This window comes from Branchiostoma lanceolatum, chromosome 3 (assembly GCF_035083965.1).
Source record: "Branchiostoma lanceolatum isolate klBraLanc5 chromosome 3, klBraLanc5.hap2, whole genome shotgun sequence".
Lineage (NCBI taxonomy): Eukaryota > Metazoa > Chordata > Leptocardii > Amphioxiformes > Branchiostomatidae > Branchiostoma > Branchiostoma lanceolatum.
In genome coordinates this window covers 6,437,105-6,460,461 of record NC_089724.1, presented here as the reverse complement: position 1 = coordinate 6,460,461, position 23,357 = coordinate 6,437,105, and the positions used below count along the sequence as shown (strand labels likewise).

The 23,357-nt window shown below is 40.8% G+C and overlaps 1 protein-coding gene across 4 annotated transcripts in view; it reads left to right on the top strand.

Moving 5' to 3' along the window:
• Nucleotides 1-23,357, top strand: part of LOC136429882 (CD151 antigen-like) — a 40,861-nt gene continuing 17,504 nt past the window's right edge. For 3 of the 4 annotated variants that reach the window (XR_010754823.1, XM_066419975.1, XM_066419973.1), the window contains exon 1: nucleotides 1-180. The gene's annotated coding sequence lies outside the window, so the exon portion shown is untranslated. Of the gene's footprint in view, nucleotides 181-11,375; nucleotides 11,491-23,357 lie in introns of those variants that run through there. The other variant, XM_066419974.1, reaches the window with a different exon arrangement.

Genomic DNA, 23,357 nt, shown 5'->3' with positions numbered 1-23,357 from the left:
CAGCCCACACACGGGTCAGACTGCAGTCTTCTCTACAACTGTGCTGCAACCTCTCGTCTTAAATCTGCGATTTCTACCCAAAACCTGGAGAATTTTCGCCAGCCTCTGCGTGTTCTGTTCAGCCGCGGCCCCCAGTTGATGTCAGCTGCAAGGACAAAGGAGTGAACGCGGAAAAATCAGGTCGGTTGTTGTCGTATTTTCATTGAAACGTGCGGCGGGGCGTTGAGGGTTGGCAGGCGGGCGGCGTACGGAAAGTTGCCGTGTGTGTCAGCGAGGCATGCCTTAGCCTCTACCAGGCTCGACAGGGCGCTAGAAAAATAGTAGAAATTGGCCAAATAGACAGATATACACCAGATGAGTTAGATGTCCAGGGAGTGCAGTTTGCGACAGCTAACTCCTCATGTGCCAATTTCTACTATTGGAGCCTCTACCAGTGGAGCCTGGTAGAGGCTAAGGCATCAGGCGAGGCTGGCTTAGCTGGGATTTGATCATATAACGTTTCAGAGATCGTACAGTCGTGTTGGACATCGCCTGCTTTCTGCTTCTAGTAGCAGTGTCTTGTGGTCAGACTTTGCAGAAAGCCTACTTCTGTTGTCATCCTTTTCTGATGAATGGAAGCGTTTGTTTTTGTTGACAAGCTGAAATCTTCCCTGGGGCTTCTGATCTGACCCCCTCCATACTGGTCCAAATGCTGTAACTTTTATAATAACATTTAACGTTATATCGAAATTCAATGAATTGGAAAAATTTTTAACATATACAATCTTTGGGACAGTCAACGCTATAGGAAACAGTCAATTTTTTCTTCTTCTGATATTGAGTTGTAGCAAGTTACCATTATGTAACGTTAAGGTTTTATCCTCCTTGGTTAGATAAACCTCCTTGGATATATATAAATGTCCTTTGTTGTAGTTATCCCCTTCCCTTACCCACCTCTCTTATAAAAAAGTTATTTCGATTCTTGAACCCACAAGCCAAGCCGAATCAACAAGACTGGTATCAATTCAATGGTTTGAAATACTGTGAATGCATTTAAGTTCATGCGGTTTTATTTCGCGCTAGGCGGAATATGGAGTGTTTGCATTGGTTTAAAGTTTGCGGTAGTGCTATAGTCACATACTGTTACAGTATTGGACAAAAAATGTTCACGCTGGTTTTAAGTTTTACGGTGAAACGGTCGTCGCGAACAGAAAATCACCGCGAACATTTCTGCATTTACAGTAGGTATGGCCAAGTTCATCATCAATGGGTGAACTGTCACAGATTCCACCAATGTGCTAAATCAGCTTGTCAGTGCAAAGGCCATGATCCACAGGGCCATTGGAATCATGTGTTGGAATGCTTGACAGGAAGTATCCACATTTGCTGGGGAATTCGGTGCAGCGACCCCAGCTGGAAGCTGGCAGGATTCCCCAGATTCCAGCTGTTGGGACAGACTGTCCTGGAGACAGCCACGCCCCCGAAGGGTCGCGACCCCGCACCTGGGGGATCATCATCAGACCATGTGTGTTATCGTTTTGGGGATGTTCCCTTCAGTAGTTTGTCTGAGAAATGTTCCCACACTTTAGGATAACGTTAGTCTTTGTAGTTATTATTCTACTGTCTCAATCTTGGTGACCAGAATACTCAATTTCCTAGAATCAATCATGTAAAGATGAAAAACTGTCTAATTGTCAGAAACAGCCCTATCTACAGATATAATGATATAAAAATGGAGTCTTGTTGGCGATAGGGATAGCGATGTTGGGAGCGGACCAAAGCCAAGAAGGCTGGACCCCAGGCCATAATGGCCTAGGATTGTGAGACAATTTTTGACCTGAACCCCCTACTTTCCTGACTACATAATGATTTGCCACTGATTTCCAATGACTGCCACTGTCAGAGAAAAACTTGAAAAGTGATATTTATGTTTAAATGCTGGCAAGGGACTAATGTAGATTTAACCTCATTTTTCAAATCACAATTCCTTCCTTCCTTGTGGATTGTATATTTCAGATGGCATGCTGTTTTCTGTCAGGTTTAGTTCAGTAGCCTGGATCAGCCATCAGGGAGAACTATAATCCCTAGCAAACCCCAGATGAATCCCTTTTTTCAACTTCTAGGATTAAATTTATCCAGGGTGGTGTCCAAACCATTAATCCATGTCCAGCCTCTAAAGCTGTTAAAGTATTCTCCAAGTAGAGGCTCCGGTCGGGATTCCGATCTTTGGGGTAGTAGTGGCGACAGTTTCTTTCACCTCTGCCACAGAACGGAAGGCCAGTGAAAGAAATCATGACCACTATTACATCTGTGTAAGGCAAACTCCACTGTCAGAGGCTGTAGATGGCCCCTTCCCGCCGTGGCCGGATGTTGGGTGGGCCGCTATGAGCGTGATTCGATCCGGCTACTACGTATACCCCCCTTTCCCCAATCAAAGCCTCTGCTCGGAGTGGTGAAAGTTACCACCGTTTTCTTTAAGTTAACCATGCTCAAGAGATGCTGATAACTTATCTATTTCAAACCCAGTCTGAAGCAAATATCTTTTTTCCAAAAATACCTTGTTTCTTACTCCTCTCGGTTTTATTGAGACCTCCCTGTTCTCATGAGAATACAAATTAGTAAAACAACCATTTCGAGACCTTGGCAATAGAACTTTATATCTAGTTGGTGATGCGTTGTGTTATTTCAGTGTCACATATCAGATTAACTGCCATTAGTGCTGTTGACTTTGTATTTGTTTCCTGAATTTCAAGCTTCGGAAAGAACTTTAAGTGCAGCAAAAACAAAGCAATTTGTACTTTGAACAGTTTCACGTGCCAAGCAAGTAAACACAACTGGTAACATTGCTACTTGATTGGGTCCCCTAGCAGCTTCCTCTGGAACTGCAGGGGCATTTTTGTCAATGTAGTTGAACAAATTTAAAGTCTTTTATCATGTGAGTCAAAGGACTGCTCCAGAAACATGTACAATATATCACTGTATTTGGTCTGTTTTGTTGACACTTGCAGAATGTGGTTGTTGTTTTACGCCCAACTGTCAAAAGTACATTTACACAGAATTCCAGTAAGTCACATTCAACAGGGAAAGTTACTGGGCCATTCCTTAAAGCTAGGGTCATGGTGGAACAATCCAAAACCTTTTTGATAGCCCTCTTCTTATTTAGACATCCCTACTGAAAAGTTCCTTACCATGATGACATTTGCTTTGATGAAAATTAATACATACATGTACAATAGGTACTATGTCTATGGACGTTTTTGAATTACAGTGGCCTTTGGTCATTTTTTTCCACAGGGCTATCAGGCCATGTCAGTTCATATCGTAATACTGAAAGTAGTTTTCCATTTTGTCCGAAATTCCAAAGTTTTCTGGTGAAACCATCAAGAGTTCCATGCAGGAGTCATGCAGCAGGAATCTAGACTGGAAGCCACATGGTGAGAAGAGGGAATGTGGGAATTCCCAAGATAGAAATAACCTGTTTGCTGTCCAAACATGCCCAGGAAACACAATTCCACATGGCTAAATGGTCATTTTTACTGGGATTAACCAGGAAAACAGATCTGTGCAGTAGCAGTAAGGTTAGCTGCATGGGAACAATTACTGACTGTCTTTGTCCATACGATTTTCATGGAAAAACCAAAAGCACCCATTTAGAAAGCTTGCCAGATCTGTTTCACCAAGGGTTTCACTTTGCGAACCAAAGAAACTTTGGGTTGGAGGCTATACAGTAATAACAAATATGAATTCATAGTCTTTTCCCCTTTCCTAATTGAACAGATCATCACTTGTTTGTATTGCAAACAAGGTCTGTGATATGCATAATTTCATGCCCAACTAAAACAGATTGCTTGGGGATCCTGCTGGCAAAAAAGTAAGACCTGATCACACTTGGAAAATTTTCTGGATGTACGACAACGCGTCGGCATACGGCGCCTTTTTTCCTGGGTGTGAATCGACCAGGCTTTTTTATGGCCCTTACGACTTTGTCGTGCGGTACTTCAAAGGTGAACGTACGGCGAAATCATATGAGCCATACAAATGCCAAAGTCATAAGACTTTGTCATACGTCCAGAAAATTTTTGGAGAGTATGAATCGGGTCTAAATCAGAGAAAGAGACAACTACATATTCTGGGCAAAGGAGATTGGTGCAAAGAGATTACAATGCCTCATATCAAAAGGCCCAACATAAAGACTGGAAATTGTAGAGCACGGGGTCAGAGAAATACCATTATCAAGACTCTTAGATGCATGCGGAGGAAGGTCATTGGCATGGCATGAGCACAACAGGGACCCGCAGGCTCCCCTGCCAACAAGATGTATGGCCGAGCTGACAATGAGCCTAAACAAGTTCTAGGTCAGCAGGAGGGGGCAAGGCCACAATATGGTGTGGATTATCCAGCAGTAGTGGAGGTCGTTTGGCTGGTGGCTTCATTACAACAGTATGGTGGAACTCACGTTCTTATCAAGGGCCTGATTTACCTCAGACTTTGTGAGATATATGAAGAATACAACACGGTACCGGTGCACTCAAAATAAAGAATCTAATTTGCATTCAGTACTCTGAGTACATTGTAGATCATGCATACAAGGGCACTTGAAGGATTGAGACTAGCACTAGCAGAAGTAACCTTACTTGGTCCAGTGTTTTTGTACATGTCGTTTTGTTTGAATGTGTCTCAAGAGGAATACAGCACCTTATTTGTTGCCAAGTGACTTAAAAATGAAGTAGCCAACAAAGGTAACAGCCAGTGCTATTGTGAATTGATTGTAATTCATTGCGTTATTTACTCCAGAAGTTACACTGGGGTATGCCAAGGAGGTTGGCTGAACAGAGTCACGGCAAGTGCAAGCATTTCCCTACCAGTTGTCGTTAGTACTGTTTTGGTAAAATTTTAAAGGGCTTGTTTGCAAAAATTGGCTTTAATCCAAACATTTTCCCTGCCTTCTAAGGCACAATGTGTTTCATAAGTCCCCAAACAAACAGATTTTGTGTTGGAAAAATATGATACCATTGAGTGATACATTGGCAGTTAGCTTTTACATTAGTGAAAAATGTGTCAAACTGTTTGTTTGGTTTAAGATACCTTTATGTTCACTGTTTTCACGGTCACCTCTGTACCATGAATTTATCATCACCGTGAAATAACTTTTTTTATGATTCCTTCACATACATGTATCTGTTCTGTAAATCACTTGGCGCCACTGTAGTAATGTTAAAGTTCAGTGAAAATTTCGATTTCCCGAACACCTTGAAATTTTGCTACCGTGAAGATAAAGTGAATCACAGTAAATCATTTTGATTGTATGTAGCACCTTTCTTTTCGAGTTCTTTCGAGTTCCAATTTTCCCCAGTTAAACAGGGCTGTTGAAGACCGGACACCCAAGTATGAATCATGTGCTGCTGAGTTCTCTTCACAGAACAAGTTTAAGTCTGTCAGCAAACATGTTAACACTAATGATACAGAAGTAACTTTAGATATGGGTGAAGGAGGCATGTAGAAATGGACTTTGCACCAGCCCTGTAGTGTAAACGTGTCACCCCAGATCTCGACTTTGCCCCAACCTAGTTCTGTGTTGAGGTTGGGAAGTTGCCAAGGGCACAGAAAGCATGTCAAGGTCACACCAAAAGTAATATCCTGGGACTGCTCGAGAATTGGGGGTAGATTTGTCCCAATCTCTGATTGCTATATGTGGTGAGAGACTGATTTACCCAGAGAGAAGTAAAGCCAAAGTCAGGCACCTAAAATGGTTGTATATAACGGAGGGTGCTGCAACTTCGGCATACTCCCAACTTCGGCAGGATTTTTAATTGTCTCGTTCTGCAGAAGTGAAACATCTTTTTTTTCATCCACGGTGCTGAATAAAATCGTTAAGAACCCAACTTCATGCAAAGAGATGTCGTCTGAATAAGACAGGGATTTGTGTACAATTAACTGTTTTTTGTGCCACGAGGAAAATGTGGCGATAAAAATGGCTACGTTCGATGCAAGGACATTGTGTAGTGGCAACTCTTACATAAAACATATTCAACCGTCTTCATGCAAACTTACTTGTTGTACACATGAGGCATAAAGCAAGACAAAACACCCCAAAAAACATGGGTCTTGGTTAGTTTATGTCGCGATTTAGCTTGTCTGAAATAACGAAATCAACCGCGGCTTCGAACGCCCTCCCCCTTTTACGTCACGGCCATTCCTTTGACCACGATTCGAATGTGATACCTCGGCAAGGCATCTCTGCTCCCGCTGTACATAAGTCAAGTCAGCTCCAAAACGGCAAACCTTATCAATCTAGCTTGACTAGTATACGTCGGATAAACTTGCATTTGATAAGTTCCCGGTGGCAGGCTTGCACTACGTGGTTCCACACAAGCAAACTCATTGATGTTGCAAACGTGTAACCTAACCCCGCATGTTGATTGAAATTGACAGGCCGCTTTGCTTTGATGTGGGCGGCACGGGTCTGAGATCTCTGAATGCATAAACACGAAGTTCATTGATGTAAATGGCGATTTCTCATTGCTTGCTAAAAAAAATCCAGAAAATCTTGAATAGCGAGGTCTAAAAACAATTGATGATCGTGTTTAGAATATGTCATAACTTTGCACTGAATTGACCGGAAAAAAACAAGAAAGATTTGCCGGGTACTTTCTGGTCACATGCGGTGCTGTGCCGAGTGCAAATGTCACGATTTCAGTATGCGGTGTAACAATGCTTGCTCGGCAGTTTTGGTCGTACTTGTGGCACATTTGTGGCATTTGTGCGTTCATGCTATGGGACCATTTGTATGATATGAAGTTTCTACTCTCATTGCCATACCAAAGAACGGATCGTCAACGTTGTCATGGCTTGGAACGCAACAAGCGGCGTAATTAGTCGCTTAGCCACAGCGCGCCCCGCATCGGTGAAGACTTACGCACGGTCAAAAATTATTTACCAGAGGGCAGTTGAAGTTAGTTGACACGAAATTCTTCCTTCTGTTTACTTAAAATAGTACCGACGAATCAAAGAGATACAAAGACATTTTTATGCCGAAGTTACGGTACCCTAATCAGAATGGAACAATATGGAACGTTTTAATCATAACAACATGTTTCTGGATTTACCGACTGAGATCGATGGCGCAAATCGTGCACGGACGATGAAAAATCAACTCCACAACGGCAAATCCTCAAACACCACCACTTTAATTTATCATTCGTCAAAACGTAACACTTTTCAGACAACCGACACTGGTGCAATACGATGTCGAACTCATAGATTTACGTCCGAAGTTGCAGCACCCTCCGTTACACGTTGCCACAAGTGAAGTTATAAGCTTGAGTACAGCTAGACAGCTTTGGGGAAGGATTTTTAGGTTGTGATACCATGTCTCGCATGAAATACATGGAGACGATTTCGTAAACCACCTTTCTATGATTTTGGTAAATCTGTATGAAGTACATAGTACAATTTGTCTTATTACGTAAAAAATATTGCAAAACTTTAGGTTACGAACAGTTGTCTTATTTGTGATCAGTTTGAAAACTGAGAAAGTTAGGAATTGCTTAGACTACATAGTGCACAAGTGTTTATACTGTGTTGTTGAAACAAACTTTAAGGTAACGCATACATGGAGCACTACTTGGCAAAATGTGATAGCAAAAAATTGGTATTTTTGTTAACACCATTTCCGTCTGCCCTCTCCTACACACTACAAGACTTTGCCTTGTGTTGATGGGTCTTCCCACTGCCCAAGACTTTACTACAGGTCTGTTTGACCCTTGCGTACCTAGCACTATCTAGTAGAAATTATACTTTTTTTTTCATAAGAAAAAATGGTACTTCTGTTAACACCATTTCCGTCTGCCCCTCACGCACTACGAAACTTTGCCCTGTGTTGATTGGTCCTCCCACTGCCCAAGACTTTACTACACTTCTGTTTGACCCTTGTGTTCCTCTGCCCAAGACTTTACTACATGTCTGTTTGACCCTTGCGTTCCTCTAAAGGGTGAGACATTCCTCCTGGCGGCCCACTGCAACTTCCCATGTCAGTGTTGTAAAGCTTAGGTGACTGAAAAACAGCTAAGATGACAATTTCCTTATTTGTCTTGGGCGTTGAAAGCCATAAATATTTCTCTTAATGCCTTTGAAGTTGAAGGTCAGAGGTTGCCGCAAGAAGGTGTTGTGGTGTTTTGTCAACATAGAAGTCTGCTGTGTCTTAAAGTTTAATGTTTCTGTTTGGATTTCTTTTGGCCAGCACATTGGTACAACGACAAACGCAGCTAGCGCAGATTGTTAAACCTAAGGACTAGTTCACTTGGACTTGGGAGTTGGAAGGACGAGCTTGGAATTGGATTTTAGTACGCAGCAATATTTTTCACTGAAATTTTTCCATGTTTGTACGCATTCTATGTATTTACACATTGGTACTAGCACAGCTAATGCGGATTGTTAAAGCCTGAGGACAAGTCCACTTGGACTTGGGAGTTGGAAGAACGAGTTTGGATTTCAGTACTCAAAAACCTTTTTCAATGACATTTTTGCATGCATTGTAAAGTTAAGATAAACCTCTGCTTTGAAAAGCACCAATTATAATACTAAATCCTCATATCTGTTCTCCAGCACAGATTGTTAAGCCTAAGGACTAGTCCACTTGGACTTGGGTGTTGGAAGGACGAGCTAGTATTTAGCAACCGTTTTCCTTGAAATTTTCGTATGCACTTTAATTCAAACTCTGCTATGCAAAACAGCACATAGACCCAATTCACAGCCAAAGATGTACGCCATACTGTAAATGTAGAAATGTTCGTGGTGGTTTTATGTTCATTGTTTTCGCGGCGACCATTTCACCGCAAACTTAAAACCAATGGGAACATCCCATTTTTGCCTTAGCGCGAAATAAAAAGCATGCAAACTTAAATGCATTTGCAGCAGTGGTACGACGTTGTTGTACGTCCAGAAATTTTCCACGTACTCGGGTCTTTAACATAATAGCTGTTCCACCATTGTGATCCAAGTTGACTAAATAAACAGTCTAAAGAGAGCGGCCTTTGCACCTGAATAGCTGGAAGTGTGGCGACTGTATGTGCTAATCTGTGGGTTTTGTGGTTAATGACTAGTGGGTAAATATTTACTGTTGAGTAACTGTGACCTTAACAGAAGTGAGGCACAGTCTAGACTAGTTGTTTGTGAGAGCGGGAATGAGTAAGAACAAGACAAAGATGCTGAGAAGTGTTCCTTGGAAACATTACCTTTCTTTCATCTCCCACTATATGATAGAAGAACTTTATTGCACGACAATTGTACACGGTGCAATGTATGGCAACAACTATTAAACATGGTACAAAATAGAGGTATAGAATGAAAATATATGGCAGGCTTGTCTCCAGGACCCGTCCAGGGATAGAAATTAGCTTCTTTGGACGGAAAAAAGTTTCTGAAATTCATGACATGAGAATGTATTTTTCTAAGCTTAATATGACAGATTTAACAACGAAAATCAACAACATGGTTTCCCAAACAATGGGTTGGACGGGAAAAAAGTTAAAGCTGGAGACAGCCTTGATGTATGGAGAGTTGTACTTTGAAGATATACATGAAGGTCGTTTAGTCTCCTACTTTTTTATATTTCCCTCCCTATACCCTGTATACTTCCTTTGATAATGGGAGGGAATTATCTTGCATTTTCTCAAAAATGTAACCTTTCTAGTTTGCTAGAAATGTTTTGTCATATCAAGTCATTGTCATTGTATGAACAAATTGAAACACTCAAAAACAGTTATGATTCTGCTCCCAAAAGTCTTCAACGTTAGTTGTGTAGGAAGTATGATGTATTCATTCTTTCATCAACAAACCATCAGCAACCTACATGTATACAGGAATGTACAGTGTAGTACACTACTAGTTAATCTTTTTAGGCCACCCATAAGCCCCCTCCTGGGCCTACCCGCCCCCTGTACTGTAATCACAGGGTTAATAACAGGGTTAATAACGGCATAATGGGTGGGTTTTAACACCCTGGTGCTGGGTGATTATTATGTCAATAACACCTCTGTGTCAATGAGAATACGCGCCATTACTGAGTACCTAATTACGGCATAATGATGCTCCCAATAAGCTACCACACTCTACAGCACAATGATACAGGCTGTATGTATGATGCTGGGGCATGGCTAGAGGTGACCTCCTGTTTTCTAGATCTTGTTTTTCTTCAGTCCCTGCCATACCAGGGTAGGTTGAAAAATACAGTAGTTGAAATTGGCTGAATGCTACTGTCAGTTAGTCCATACAGATTAGGATACAAAAACATACTAATTCCTATACTGTGCAGACAAAGATTTCAAAGAGTACATTAAAAAAAACTATTAAAAAGGTTGAAACATACAGCTCAAAAGTTCAAGAAAACAGTTGAATTGGCCAAATAGACTGAATGATGTACCAGAATATTCTCCAAGCTGAGGTTTCGATCGGGGGAATAGTTGTGGCCGGGATTTTTCACACAGAGAGGAGAGTGTACAAAATCCCGGCCACAACTATTCCCCCGATCGAAACCTCAGCTTGAAGAATAATACCAGATCTAGAAGAGTTAGCCAGCCATAGATTGCATTGGTGGATACACTGGATTGCAACTTGTAATTCTATGGCTAGCTAACTCTTCTGGTATTTTATTCAGTGTTATTGGCTATTTTTCCAGCAACACGCAAAGTCCAGTAGAGACTCCTTTTTCTTGTCCACCCTAGTTTGCCTTTGTCCTTGAAAATCAATGGCAAGAGTCAATACAGACATGACCCAATTTTTTTTTATCAGGCAGGCATGATTCAATTCCCTTCCAGTTCATTTCCTGCAGATTTGTTGGTTCCACATGAGGGAAGGAAAATTTGATAAGGACATAAAGACACATGTAACGTCATTGATTGAAAGTCACTGATTATGATATTGGTTTTTCAGTAGCTTTTGTTTGGTTTTTCAATAGCTTTTTGTTTGGTTTTCAGTAGCTTTTTGTTTGGTCTTTCAGTAACTTTTTGTTTGCTGTCGCCTACCCACCACAGCAATGGAAAATAGTTATTTGGATCAGTGTGTTTCTTTTTAAATCTTATTTTATCTTATTGACATTGCAACACAGCAATATGCAGGTCACCCAGGCAGTGTTACTGAATCAGATGTTTTTGTGAGTTTGTTTTTGTTTGTTTTGTGTGTGTGTTTTTGTGTGTGTGTTTTTTGTGTGTATGAACATGTACAATGTACATGTCCATGTGAAAGTCTCCTACTCTCTCAATGAACCCCAATAAGGGTACTCTTCCATTCCTTTTCCTGCATACTGAAATGTAGTGGACCGTTCCAAATCACTGTGATAATGGGGAGGGTCAGCGTAATCTGCTCCCCTCTGTGAAGCTGGTGTGGACCTATTTATAACCCCCCTGTCAAGGAAGATGGATTAGCCTGAGGGTCGACCTTCAAATGGGAAAGGTCGGATTCCATGCCTTGGTTTGTGGGCCAGTTAGAGGAGGAATCCTGAATGGTCACACCATTGTGAGTACGCCATGGGGATTTTTGGAATGGGTAGCCTATGCATGTAAATGGTATTACAGTTTTTATGTGAACGATATTAGCGTAGTGTAGTATGTGTCACTTGGGGCTTTAGGCGCGAAAGGAATTAAGGTTAGTGCTGACTTCCAAATCTTGGGCACGGCCTGGTCAACATGTCAATTCTGCTATGTTTTCTCCATGTAAATCTGTACTAATCTAAATGCTAACAGTTAAACATTTTGCTACTCAAGTAGCACAGCTACAATGTACATGTGGTTTGTATGTGTGCTTAATGTGTGTATCACTGAATGGGGAAACATGCCATTGAATTAATCTTTATATTCCCCTTCCAGTGGGAAGGGGGATATACTGTTTTTGCTTGCCTGTTCTTCTTCTTCTTCTTCTTCTTCTTCTTCTTTCTTCTGCCAAAAACCAAGTAGATGTGCGGTGGTAGCTCTACTAATGGTATTGCAGCAAGTTATATGTACCTTATGTTACAATGTACGGATGTTATATTTGAGATGTAGGTACCTATAGGAAAGGTGAATACACCTGACAATAAATTATGCTAATGAGGACATCATTTGCATAATTTATACAAAAACTTGTATTGCGTTTACAGTAAAAGCTGCAGATGTCATATTTGAGATGTAGATAAATTTAGGAAAGGTAAACACACCTGGCCATGAATTATGCTAATGAGGACCTCATTTGCATAATTTATGCAGAAACTTGTATTTCCCTTACCGTACAAGCTACAGATGTCATATTTGAGATGTAGGTATCTGTAGGAAAGGTGAACACACCTGGACATAAATTATGCTAATGAGGACCTCATTTGCATAATTTATGCAAAAAGTTGTATTGCGTTTACAGTAAAAGCTGCAGATGTCATATTTGAGAAGTAGATAAATTTAGGAAAGGTAAACACACCTGGCCATGAATTATGCTAATTAGGACCTCATCTGCATAATTTATGCAGAAACTTGTATTTCCCTTTCCGTAAAAGCTACAGATGTCATATTTGAGATGTAGGTATCTTTAGGAAAGGTGAACACACCTGGACATAAATTATGCTAATGAGGACCTCATTTGCATAATGTATGTATATCCCTTACCGTAAAGGCTACGGATGGCATGTTTCAGATGTAGGTACCTTTAAGAGAGGTGAACACACATGTACATAAATTATGCTAATGCGGACCTCATTTGCATAATGTATGTATATCCCTTACCGTAAAGACTACGGATGGCATATTTCAGATGTAGGTACCTTTAGGAGAGGTGAACACACCGGTTCATAAATTATGCTAATGCGGACCTCATTTGCATAATTTATGCATAAACTTGTTTTTCCCTTACTGTAAAGGCTATGGATGAGATGCAGGTACCTTTAGGAAAGGTCACAAAACCTGGCCATAAATTATGCTTATGAGTGCATTATGCATAATTTATGCATATCCCTAACGATAAAAGCTACGGATGTCATATTTGAGATGTAGGTATCTTTAGGACAGGCCGAACACACCTGGCCATAAATTATGCTAATGCCGACCTCCTTTGCATAATTTATGCAGAAACTTTGTCATATCCTTACAGTCAATGCTAAGGATGTCATATTTGAGGTGTAGGTAATGGGAGGGGAATATTCTGCATTTTCCCGAAAATGTTGCCATTCTAGTTTCAATCACAAATGGCTTTGGTCATTCCAAACTGAATACTAACAGTTAAACATCCTGCTACTGAAGTAGCACAGCTACAGCAATGTACATGTGTTTTGTGTATATTTACAAACGCAAACATTAAAACGTTTCTATCACTGAATGGGGAAACCACCATTGAATCAATCTTTTCAATCACAAATGGCTTTGGTTGTTCCACACCAAATGGGCACTGGAAGCTGGGAGTTGCTGAAGTTGTTTGTGCTGTGGTAGAGGTGATGATGGATATGATGCCGGCATCATCAACCATCAGGACATGCTACAGTATCAACTTATCCGTCACTGTCACTGGGAAATTGTGATTGTGATTTGTGTCATGGGCTATGACACAGAGCTGAGGTGGTCAGTAGTCGTTAATTATTATATCTAATGAACAGTTGAAATTGTAGAAGGAAAAAAAACCCAACAAAAACCGGTCTGTTATTTTTCAATAACTACAGCCGATTAGTAGATATCAAGATGTGCGAATATGTGTTTGTAGCTTTGATCATTATGCACATGGAAATAATAGTGTCCTTACAGTAGTAGAAAAAAAATGATATTTGGGGCAATGGAATTTGATGTGATTGATGTCATCCGGGTATATGCATCTAAAATATCATATTTAGAATTCTTTCATGCCCAGCTATCAATATTCTGTACAACTACAGTTCTTTCTTAATTCATTAATGAGAAAACAATGGAAAGTCAAAATGCTAGTTTAGCAGTAGAAACCTTAGATTTTAGATATTTTGTGCCAAAAGGCTACAATATATGCAGGAAGAAGGTTACTGTAATTCTTGTTTTTTTCACTGTAACTTTATGTTCACTGTTTTCACGGTCACCTCTGTGCCGTGAACTTACATGTATCATCATGTGAAAAACTTTATTATTTATGATTCCTTCACGCTTCCTAAATCACTTGCCACCACCTTAAAGTTCAGTGAAAATGTCCATTTTCCGTACACCTTGCAATTTTGCTAGCGTGAAGACAAAGTGAATTACACTATACAAATTCTTGTCATCATCATTATCAGGAAATACCCTGTAATTGTGGGATTTTCAGAAAACCTGGCTGAAGGGCATTACGTTCAACATGTAATGATATATAGGGCAATTACCCTGTGATTGTCTATTGCCAAGATTAAAGAAATTAGAGGGATCTCGATGAGGTATTAGCCTGGATCTAGTCACAAGGTCTGAGTGTAATCAGTAGACTAGACTATTTGACTCTAATGTCCATTATACTCATTACTGTATTACCATGCAGCCGTTAAAAAGGATTTTATAATAACAAGAATTCCTAACTAAGAAATATGTGATTCGGACAATGCTTTATGCTGAATTTAAAAGAACGCCCTACGTATAATGCTAAAATCGATGAAGACAATTACGCAAAATTTGGTTGCCTTCCTATGGATTGTGTGAATAAGACAGCTTTCAGTTAACTCACGTCTTACGGAAAAGAGCATGCAGACCCTCTTTGGTAACTGAACTTCCACTCAGAAGGATTATGATCAGTCATTCTGAACCAATCATTGCAGTGATTGTCAGTCCCTTAAGAAGATAAGGGATGAAGGAATCTTCTGTGCGGGATCAGAACCAGGGCTGTCTCAAGGACCTATCCCTCTGTCCAGGGACCGGAATTTGCTCGTTGGGACAGAAAAAATATTCCCCTCATCCGTCCCAAAATCTGAAGGTCATGACTTGAAATTGATGAAAACAGGTATTTTTTGTTAACTTGAAAATGACAGTAAAAGTTAACAACAAGGGCTCCCAAACAATGAGTGAGACATAGGAAAATCCAAAGCTGGAGACAGCCCTAATCAGAAGTTTCTGTACTGGAATCCTTCCAGGAAAGACTGTTTACTAGAAGGTTTGTCCTGTGTTTACACTGGCTTACTTCATGACTGGAGCCTGACCTACATTTGGACAGGGGGAAATAAACTCAACATTCATAACCTGTCCCACTTCCCGTCTGGAGATTATATGGGAGAGTTGTAGGTAAATATTAGACGAGGGGGGCACTACTGTGTAAGGAGGAGGAGAGGGTGATATGGACATAAATGATAGATATAAACGAGTTATGTGATTAGCTGGTAGGAATCTGTGAGTGGTGGGACAAGGGCTATCTCCAGCTTTAAATTTTTTTGTCTTGGTGGTCATTTGGGTGCCAATGTTGTCTGTTTTCGTTGTTCAATCTGTCATTTTAAGGTTAGGGAAATATATTTTTTTGGGCGGAAGGGGATTTTTTTTCCCATCCCAACAAGTAAATTTGCGACCCAGGATGGAGAGATGGGTCCTGGAGACAGCCCTGGGTGGGACCAATATAGCAAAGAATGGATATTATAATTAGGTGATTAACAAGAATGTGCAGTGATTCCAGAAGGTTTTTTTGGAATGGTAACAATGTTAACTTAAGAATACATGTATCTCTGACTGCTAATCATTTTCTGTTAGTTAACATGTATATGCAATACATCAAAGAAGGTTCTATGCATGCATGATATGGTGATACAAAGAACTTAAAATTTTCTTGTCATTGGGAAAATTCTGTCAAATGACAAGCGCTGGCTAGAGCCCTGTTCCATCCTCATAGTCATCCCAGATGTCCAGACTCTACAGATTAGTCCAGCAGGTTGTAATCTAAAAGGTCCTCAGGCTTATCTCTAGTTTTGCACCATGATTGGATGTTCTCTATAAACCCTTCAGGCGATCTTCCCATGCTTCTCACCTCATTACACTTCAAAGTAGACAGCGCTAGAAAAAACATCTGCCCAGGCAGTGGTGTCTCTTTCATGGGATTTACATTCTTATTACAGTGTGAAAGGAAAGGGACCAGGGAATTTCCCATCAATTGTATGATTATGAAATTCATCATGATAAAGAATTGTCCAATCTTGTTCCATCCAACACTTCATTACGTCAGCTTCTTTTGAAAGCTACAAGTATACAAATTGAAATCAGTGCTCCAGCTTTTACATTTTTTTCCATCCCACTCATTGCTGGGGAGCCCATGTTGTTAATTTTCCTTCTTAAATCTACCATTTTAGGGTAATAAAGATACTTTTTCATCGATGTCATAAAGATTAGTTTTTTCTTTACGCATGTAATCAATAAATATTGAAATATTTAGTGAAATAGTGAAATATTTTTCCATTCCAACATTGTATATTTCCATCCCATGACAGAGGGACGGGTCCTGAAGACAGCCTTAATTGAATTGTCTCTTGACTTCTCTATACAACATACATGGAATCATTGGTCATATGCGTAATGGTTTTAGTACTGTATTGATAGGGAAAAATCACTTTGGTGACCTCATACATTGCGCCTTTGAGAAGGTCCCCTCCTTACCCTTCATGTAAAATCAGAATGAGGTAAATCAAACCTGATTGGTCAGTATTGATTCTTATCAGCCTCCTCTTGGATGTCTGGAGAGGAGAGATGCCAAAACATCATTGTCCCTGTAAGAGGTTTACATCATTGTAATGTCCCTGTTAGAGGTTTACATCATTGTAGTGTCCCTGTTAGAGGTTTACATCATTGTAGTGTCCCTGTTAGTGTTGGAGATTCAGTGCAGGACAGGGCTGTCTCCAGGACCCATTCCTGGATGGAGGGACATACTGTAAATGCAGAAATGTTCGCGGTGGCTTTATGTTCGCGATTTTTGCAGGGACCGTCTCACCGCGAACTTAAAGCCTCCGCAAACATGTGTCCAATACTGTAGCAGTATGTGACTGTAGCGCTGCCACGAGGTTAAAACCACTGCGAACACTCCATTCTTCTTCAAGTTCTTGCTCGAATATTAAAAACCATACGAACTTCAATGCATTTACAGTACATTTGCTTGTTTGAACAGACATAAATTTCACCCCACCCGTACAAAAATTCTGAACTTGATGACAAGTATTTTCGTAACCTTAAAAAAACAAATTTGTAAATCAACCAAAACCCTGAGTGCAGGGCTTTTCTCCAGTCATGTTTTTGTCACAGGTGTTTTGACTCAACCAGAGGTTGATGTCCTGGAATGAAAACATGGAGTTGGCAGCATCTGATATGTCACATTTGTCATCAGCTAATTGTTTGCATGACAGGCCCAGTATTTTGTTATTGAGCCCACTTTAGCTGTGGCTTTGATTAGAATGGCAGGATATCAAAATTGCCCTATTCCCTGCTTACTTATTAAGTAGATAAAACTAAAAGTTAAGATTTTAGCAGACATGGCTCAAACATTCAATTCACTTGGAAGATTTAGTATACATGTACATGGTAGCCAGGGTTTGTCTAAATTTCACTTGTCTTTCTTTTCCACAGTTTAAGTTTGTACAATTTTCTTGTAGTCCCATATTTTTTAGCATTTCTATACATGAAAACAGTTATTTATTGATTTATTTATCAATCTTACATACATATCGGTAGTACATTCGGCCAAATTGGGCTGTAAGATGCCAACTATTTCTCCCCTCAGGGTTTATCTTGGTAGGTTCCAAATGTCCTAGTTCAGTTGGCCCAGGTACAACAACACAGTCCCACATACTGGTAACAGCTGGGCCCTGTCTGCCATGACTACAGAAGACATGTCTGTAGGTACTGAGGTTTGACTTTCAGTAACACCAATCTACACTGGTTTCACAGGATTACACTTAAGAGTTAGTGCATTGTTTGCAAAGCTGGGGTTTTCTCTGTGGAAAATGAAAAGTAAGAAGTACCAAGATATGTTGGGAAAATTTAACCTCTGAAGACTGACAAAAGATATGAAATGAAATATCATTCTGAAAGATTGCACTAATAATATTACTTTGAGTAATAAATGTTGTCACACAATCCCTACAACCTGCCTTGACAAGTTTGTCACTAATGCTCTATGTTCTTTGTCAAGAGAATTGTATATCTCCAGTGATTTTCTAATCTCAGCACCCAGCTTATACAATTGACTGTGATTGTGCCTGATGACATTTCTGAAGTCCCTCGAAGACTACGTGTGATTGAGGCACGTATATATCCCACACTGATTGGACCCCAATAGTGGCCTTGTTTGATGAGGTAATCAAATTATCTGCCGCCATACTCAGCCAAATGAAACTGTGTGTCAGTTCCACTTCCTGTATTAGATCTAATAGGATGGAACCATTTTTGAGAGGTAGGGACAGTCATCCTTGTACTAGCCTTCTTATTTTTGAGACATGTTTATTCGACACAAATCACTTTGGAAAGCTGTTTTAGTGTCTCATATGTCATTTGAACATGCACGTTTCCCTATGCCTTTGCTGTCATTTCTGATACTTAAAGAGAGGGGTACGGCAAAAGATAGTTACTCAAGCAACTGAATGAAATTTTTGAAACCATCATTTCAGCATCTGCTGTCTTTCGTCAGTGACTAAAAGAAAGAACTGGAGAACCAGGTCTTAAATCAAAACTCTGAATTGATATGTTTGAAATGCCTGACTGTTTCAAAAATTCTAACCAGTTGCTGGAGTAACTTAACTGTCTTTTGCCGTATCTTAATACCTGGACGTATAACCTTCTTTGATGTATGAAAGAGACCTTGTTATCTGTTCAGAGCAGGAAAGTGTGAATGCTTTGACGCCACATTTCTGATCACACATAAGTCTTATCATGCCAAGACACATCACATTATAGGTTTAGCTGATAGCCGCACAGGGTAGTTAATCTGTACAGCCATGTGGAAATCCTGAGCTGTGTGAGTACACATGTATCTGTTCTACTAGATTGTGACCACCCTTTGACTTCTTGTCCATCCTGTGTTTTCAGATATGTTTCCTGTATAGCTATCTAAGGAAGTCATTGAAGATATCATGACCTCCAAGTAGCTTAAACTAGATAAGACTGTTCAAAGCTATGATTTCTGCCAAAGGAAGAATCATTTGATGCCTATAGCTAGATAGGCTCAAAATGTGAGGAACTATATCGTGAATGATAAGTGTTGAGAATATTCCATATTGATAATATTGATTAAAGCTATACTGAAGGTTTTATCAACATCTTTTATACGATATCTTTTGTCCTGAAGAAGGCGACAGTAGTTTTTGAAAATATGATCTGTGTAAAACAGTATACCTTGTGTTGGAAAAAGTTTAGCATTGTACTGTACTATGATATAACTACCAACACAGATGTCTGAGATGAGCTTCCATGATCTTTTATATTACTCCTCCTAGCTATGTAATACCCCCTTTTTCTTTGTGGTTAAATCCAACCATGATCAATTTGTTGCAGAACTTAATAAGCTATAAAAAATTCTTCCAGATTAGACATTTGTTGCATGACCAAGCACCATAGGCATTCCCAGGTGACATGGCCTTTATGGTGAACCATATGTGCTTCCCTGTTTGGTAATCAATTTGTGGTTTAATAGAAGAAGTAGACATTACAATTTGATTAGCTGTTTCTTGGAACTATATGGTAAACCTGGAAATCTGACAATAGAAAGAGAGCCCAATATTTCATGGGCTTATAGCTGATACCAGGTTGTATTATCTAAGCTAGTATAGGTACCCATCTGATCAAGTATAATGAGGCTGTTGTAAGGCATCTCCTCGAACACACCCCATTTTACATCTCTTCTGAAAGACGGTGTTGAGTTGATAAAGGCACTAGCTAGGAGAGCAAGGAATGAGGTCTTGACTCTGTGCTTGCCTGTGGGAACTGATATAGATGGACAGATGTCCATCCCCTTTATTACAAACCAATCAGTAACAGATGTCTGGTGTCTCTGACCACCAGGGATAGACTGCTCGTCTTCCTGTTGTAATTACAGTAACATCTTGCACACTAAATGTCTTCACGACAATACTCCCCCGTACACTTAGAAGTCGTCCCGACTTCTTTAAAATTACTCGTAATCAGCAGAAGGTACGATCTAAGTATGACAGTTTAAAACGGAGAGGTCAGAATACAATAATATAAACAGAGATGGTAAGATAAACATTGCAGGGCCATAAACGGACACGGGTGTGACACTTCCGGATAACAAAACCTCACAGACGGACTGCTGCTGTGATGATAGAGACAGAGGCGTCTGGGTACTTCAAAGCACGAACATAAAACAACAAAAATAAACAAGCAAAAATCGGCTTCGCTACTGACATAGCAGTCAAGTATGAGCAAATTCTACGTTACCGCAGCATGGTCAACGCAGTATCCGACATTACCCAGCTTCAGGGTGGTCGGCAAATATCAACTCACAATCATGTCACATCTAGCATAGACCGTCCCGTAGGCAAATCAGTTCTATCTAGGGAAGGCATCATGCAGTCTCAATACAAAACAATACAATATAGCGTCCACCAGGTGGATCCGTTTCCCGTAGGCTTACGAATAGTCCACCTGGCGGGTCCGTCACCCGTAGGCTCACGAACATACAAGAATACAAGACATCGTGCAATAATGGTACCTAGCTACAAGTAAACCACAAAAGTTCGAGATGTTGCACAAAGTTCAGTGGTCGGGCAGGATACGCAGAGAAGTACTTTTTCACCGTGAGTTCTGCTAGTTTTCCCGGTAGAAGGTCACGCTGGTTATCACGGATTGGCAGCGACGGGTTCCGTCGTAGGGGTAGTCGGGCTGGGTCGCGATCAAGTCGGCATGGTGGGTCAGGAAGACGGCAGCGTGATCGACAGGACAGCGCTCACGGTGTCTTGCGCACGTGGTCGGCGGCGGGTGGCATCAGGACATCGGCGGCGTGCTCTGGCCTCAGCGACGGCGAGCAGGGAGTCCGGACGCCTGGGCACATGGCAAACGTGGTCGGCTGGCAGGCTGGCTTGGTTAGAGGGCGGCATGGAGACACGTCGGGCGAGCTGGGTCTGTGTGATACGGCGGCAGGCTGGCTAAACGGACTGCGGGGTAGCGTGGCGGGCCGGGGCTGGCTGTCGACGTGGCACGATGGCAGGCATATCATCGCAGCACGGAAGGGTACGGAGCTTGCTTTAGTAGCCGCTGGTCTCGATCGCTACCGGGCGATTCGGGCGGCATGGTAGCTGGCCAAGGCTTGCGTCGAGGCGGGTTCGGCCGTTCGAAAACGGCAACCACCGCTATGCCACCAGTGTTGAGTAGATAAAGGCACTAGCTAGGAGAGCAAGGAATGAGGTCTTGACTCAGTGCTTGCCTGGTGGGAACTGATATAGACAGACGGGTGTCTGCCTGCTTTATTGATATCAATCAGTTACAGATGTCTGGTGTCTCTGACCACCAGGGATAGACTGCTCGTCTTCCTGTTGTAATTACAGTAACATCTTGCACACTAAATGTCTTCACGACAACGGTGCAGCCCCGACTAGGATATGTTTATTCTATATTTCACTCAGATGAAATCCTTAAAAATTGTTAGCCTGTCTTTTCCTTAGCATACAGGTGCTATTTTGTGCTCTATATCATACCTATGATGGTATAAACAGGGAAATTCCCTCATTTTCATACCCCAGCCACACCCCAAGACTTATTTGTAAGTCTTGGGGTGTGGCTGGGGTATCAAAATGTTTGGGGAGTAGCTAAAATACACTATAATAAGTTAGCACTTAACACGACTTTCCTCACTTCACTCAGGTGGAAATGGGGACCTTGCTCATCTAGAGTTAGGAACAACCCTCGGATAGGACGTTAAATGGAGGTCCTGTGTTTTGGGAGAGCCACACCCCGTACACGTAAAAGAACCCACCACATCGAAAAAGAGTAGGGGCATATACCCCGGTGTGAGATGGTCCAAAACCAGCAGTCCTATGACCACACATGAGTTCGCCCTTTAGTAATAGCCTCCGGCTAGTTGGGCAACCCTGGCATGTACATGCTGAACCAATAGATAAAAAAATAAATAAATAAATAATTCTGTCCATGAAACAAATGACTGTATTGCTTGTGCCCTGATAAATTAATCATGCTTTAAAGTAGGGCAGTCTTTTCTGACCCTTTCCAGGCTGGTTTAGATATCAGCTTCAATATGCTGCTGGACAATTTCACGCCTGATTTTGCACTGACCTACCTGTTAAAAGATGAAAACAAGCTGAAGGATCCTTTGATTTTTCAGATTCCTTTCTTCTCTAGTCTACTGGTTATGGGCTATGAACAAGTACCATTGGTTGCCTGTAATCAATTTGTTCTTAACCCTCAAATAATCAAAATCATCATGCTGCCAAGTTAGATAAAATTTAAAGCAAGCAGAACATGTAGCCTAACTAAGACCCGATTCACAATCGAAAAATTTTGTCCCGGCACCTTTTTTCCTGGGCGTGAATTGGCCCAACACGTCGTACAACAAGCATTTTGATGGTCCTTACGACTTTGTCGTACATTACCTCCAAGGTAAAGTCATACGGGCCATAAAAATGCCTGTCGTACGACGCGTGCGGCTGTACTTTGTATGTCCAGAAAACTGAGTACCACAACATTGTGTAACACAGGCTAGCAGAATATGTACTTTATTACTTACATTATGGTAAGTAAAGAAAGTTTTCTGGGCTGTACTATAAGTAATATTGCATTTCTTACAAGCAGGTCAGATATGGTCTCATGCACAAGCATGAAGTCTTGCTCCCAGACAGAGAATTGAATAGTATAAGACTCTATAATTATGTATAAACAATGCCCCTGTCTGATGTGCCAGTATAGACAGAGGGGACCCTTGTGAGCAAGAAGTGATAAAGGTCATTAAGTTGATTAAAACGGAAAGCCTGAGGGTGTTTGGGTACAACAACTGTAAGGGCCCACCAGACAGGTGATACACCAATGATTAGATAATAACTGGTTTCCGTCGGTTATTATCAGAAACCAGTTATTATCACTATTAGATAGAATTCCATTGCTGACTTCAAACTATCACTTGTTGTTTTTAAGTGGATATCTTCAGCAACGCTAATAGTATGTATTGTAGGTAATGTATATCATGAAACTGTATGTGTAAATGTGATATATAATACTGTAAATGCAGAAATGTTATCGATGGTTTTATTTTAGCAGTTTTAGCGGTGAACTCTTCAGTTCGTGAAACTTTTTGCCTGCCTATGACTGTAGCACTACTATTGTTTCAAACGCGAAATTAAAACCACTGCAAACACTCCAGTTTCTCCATACTGCGAAATAAAAACCATGCAAACTTAAATGTATTTACATTATATATGAATGTCTTTCAACAGGTTTGTGGCTGTCATATCATGT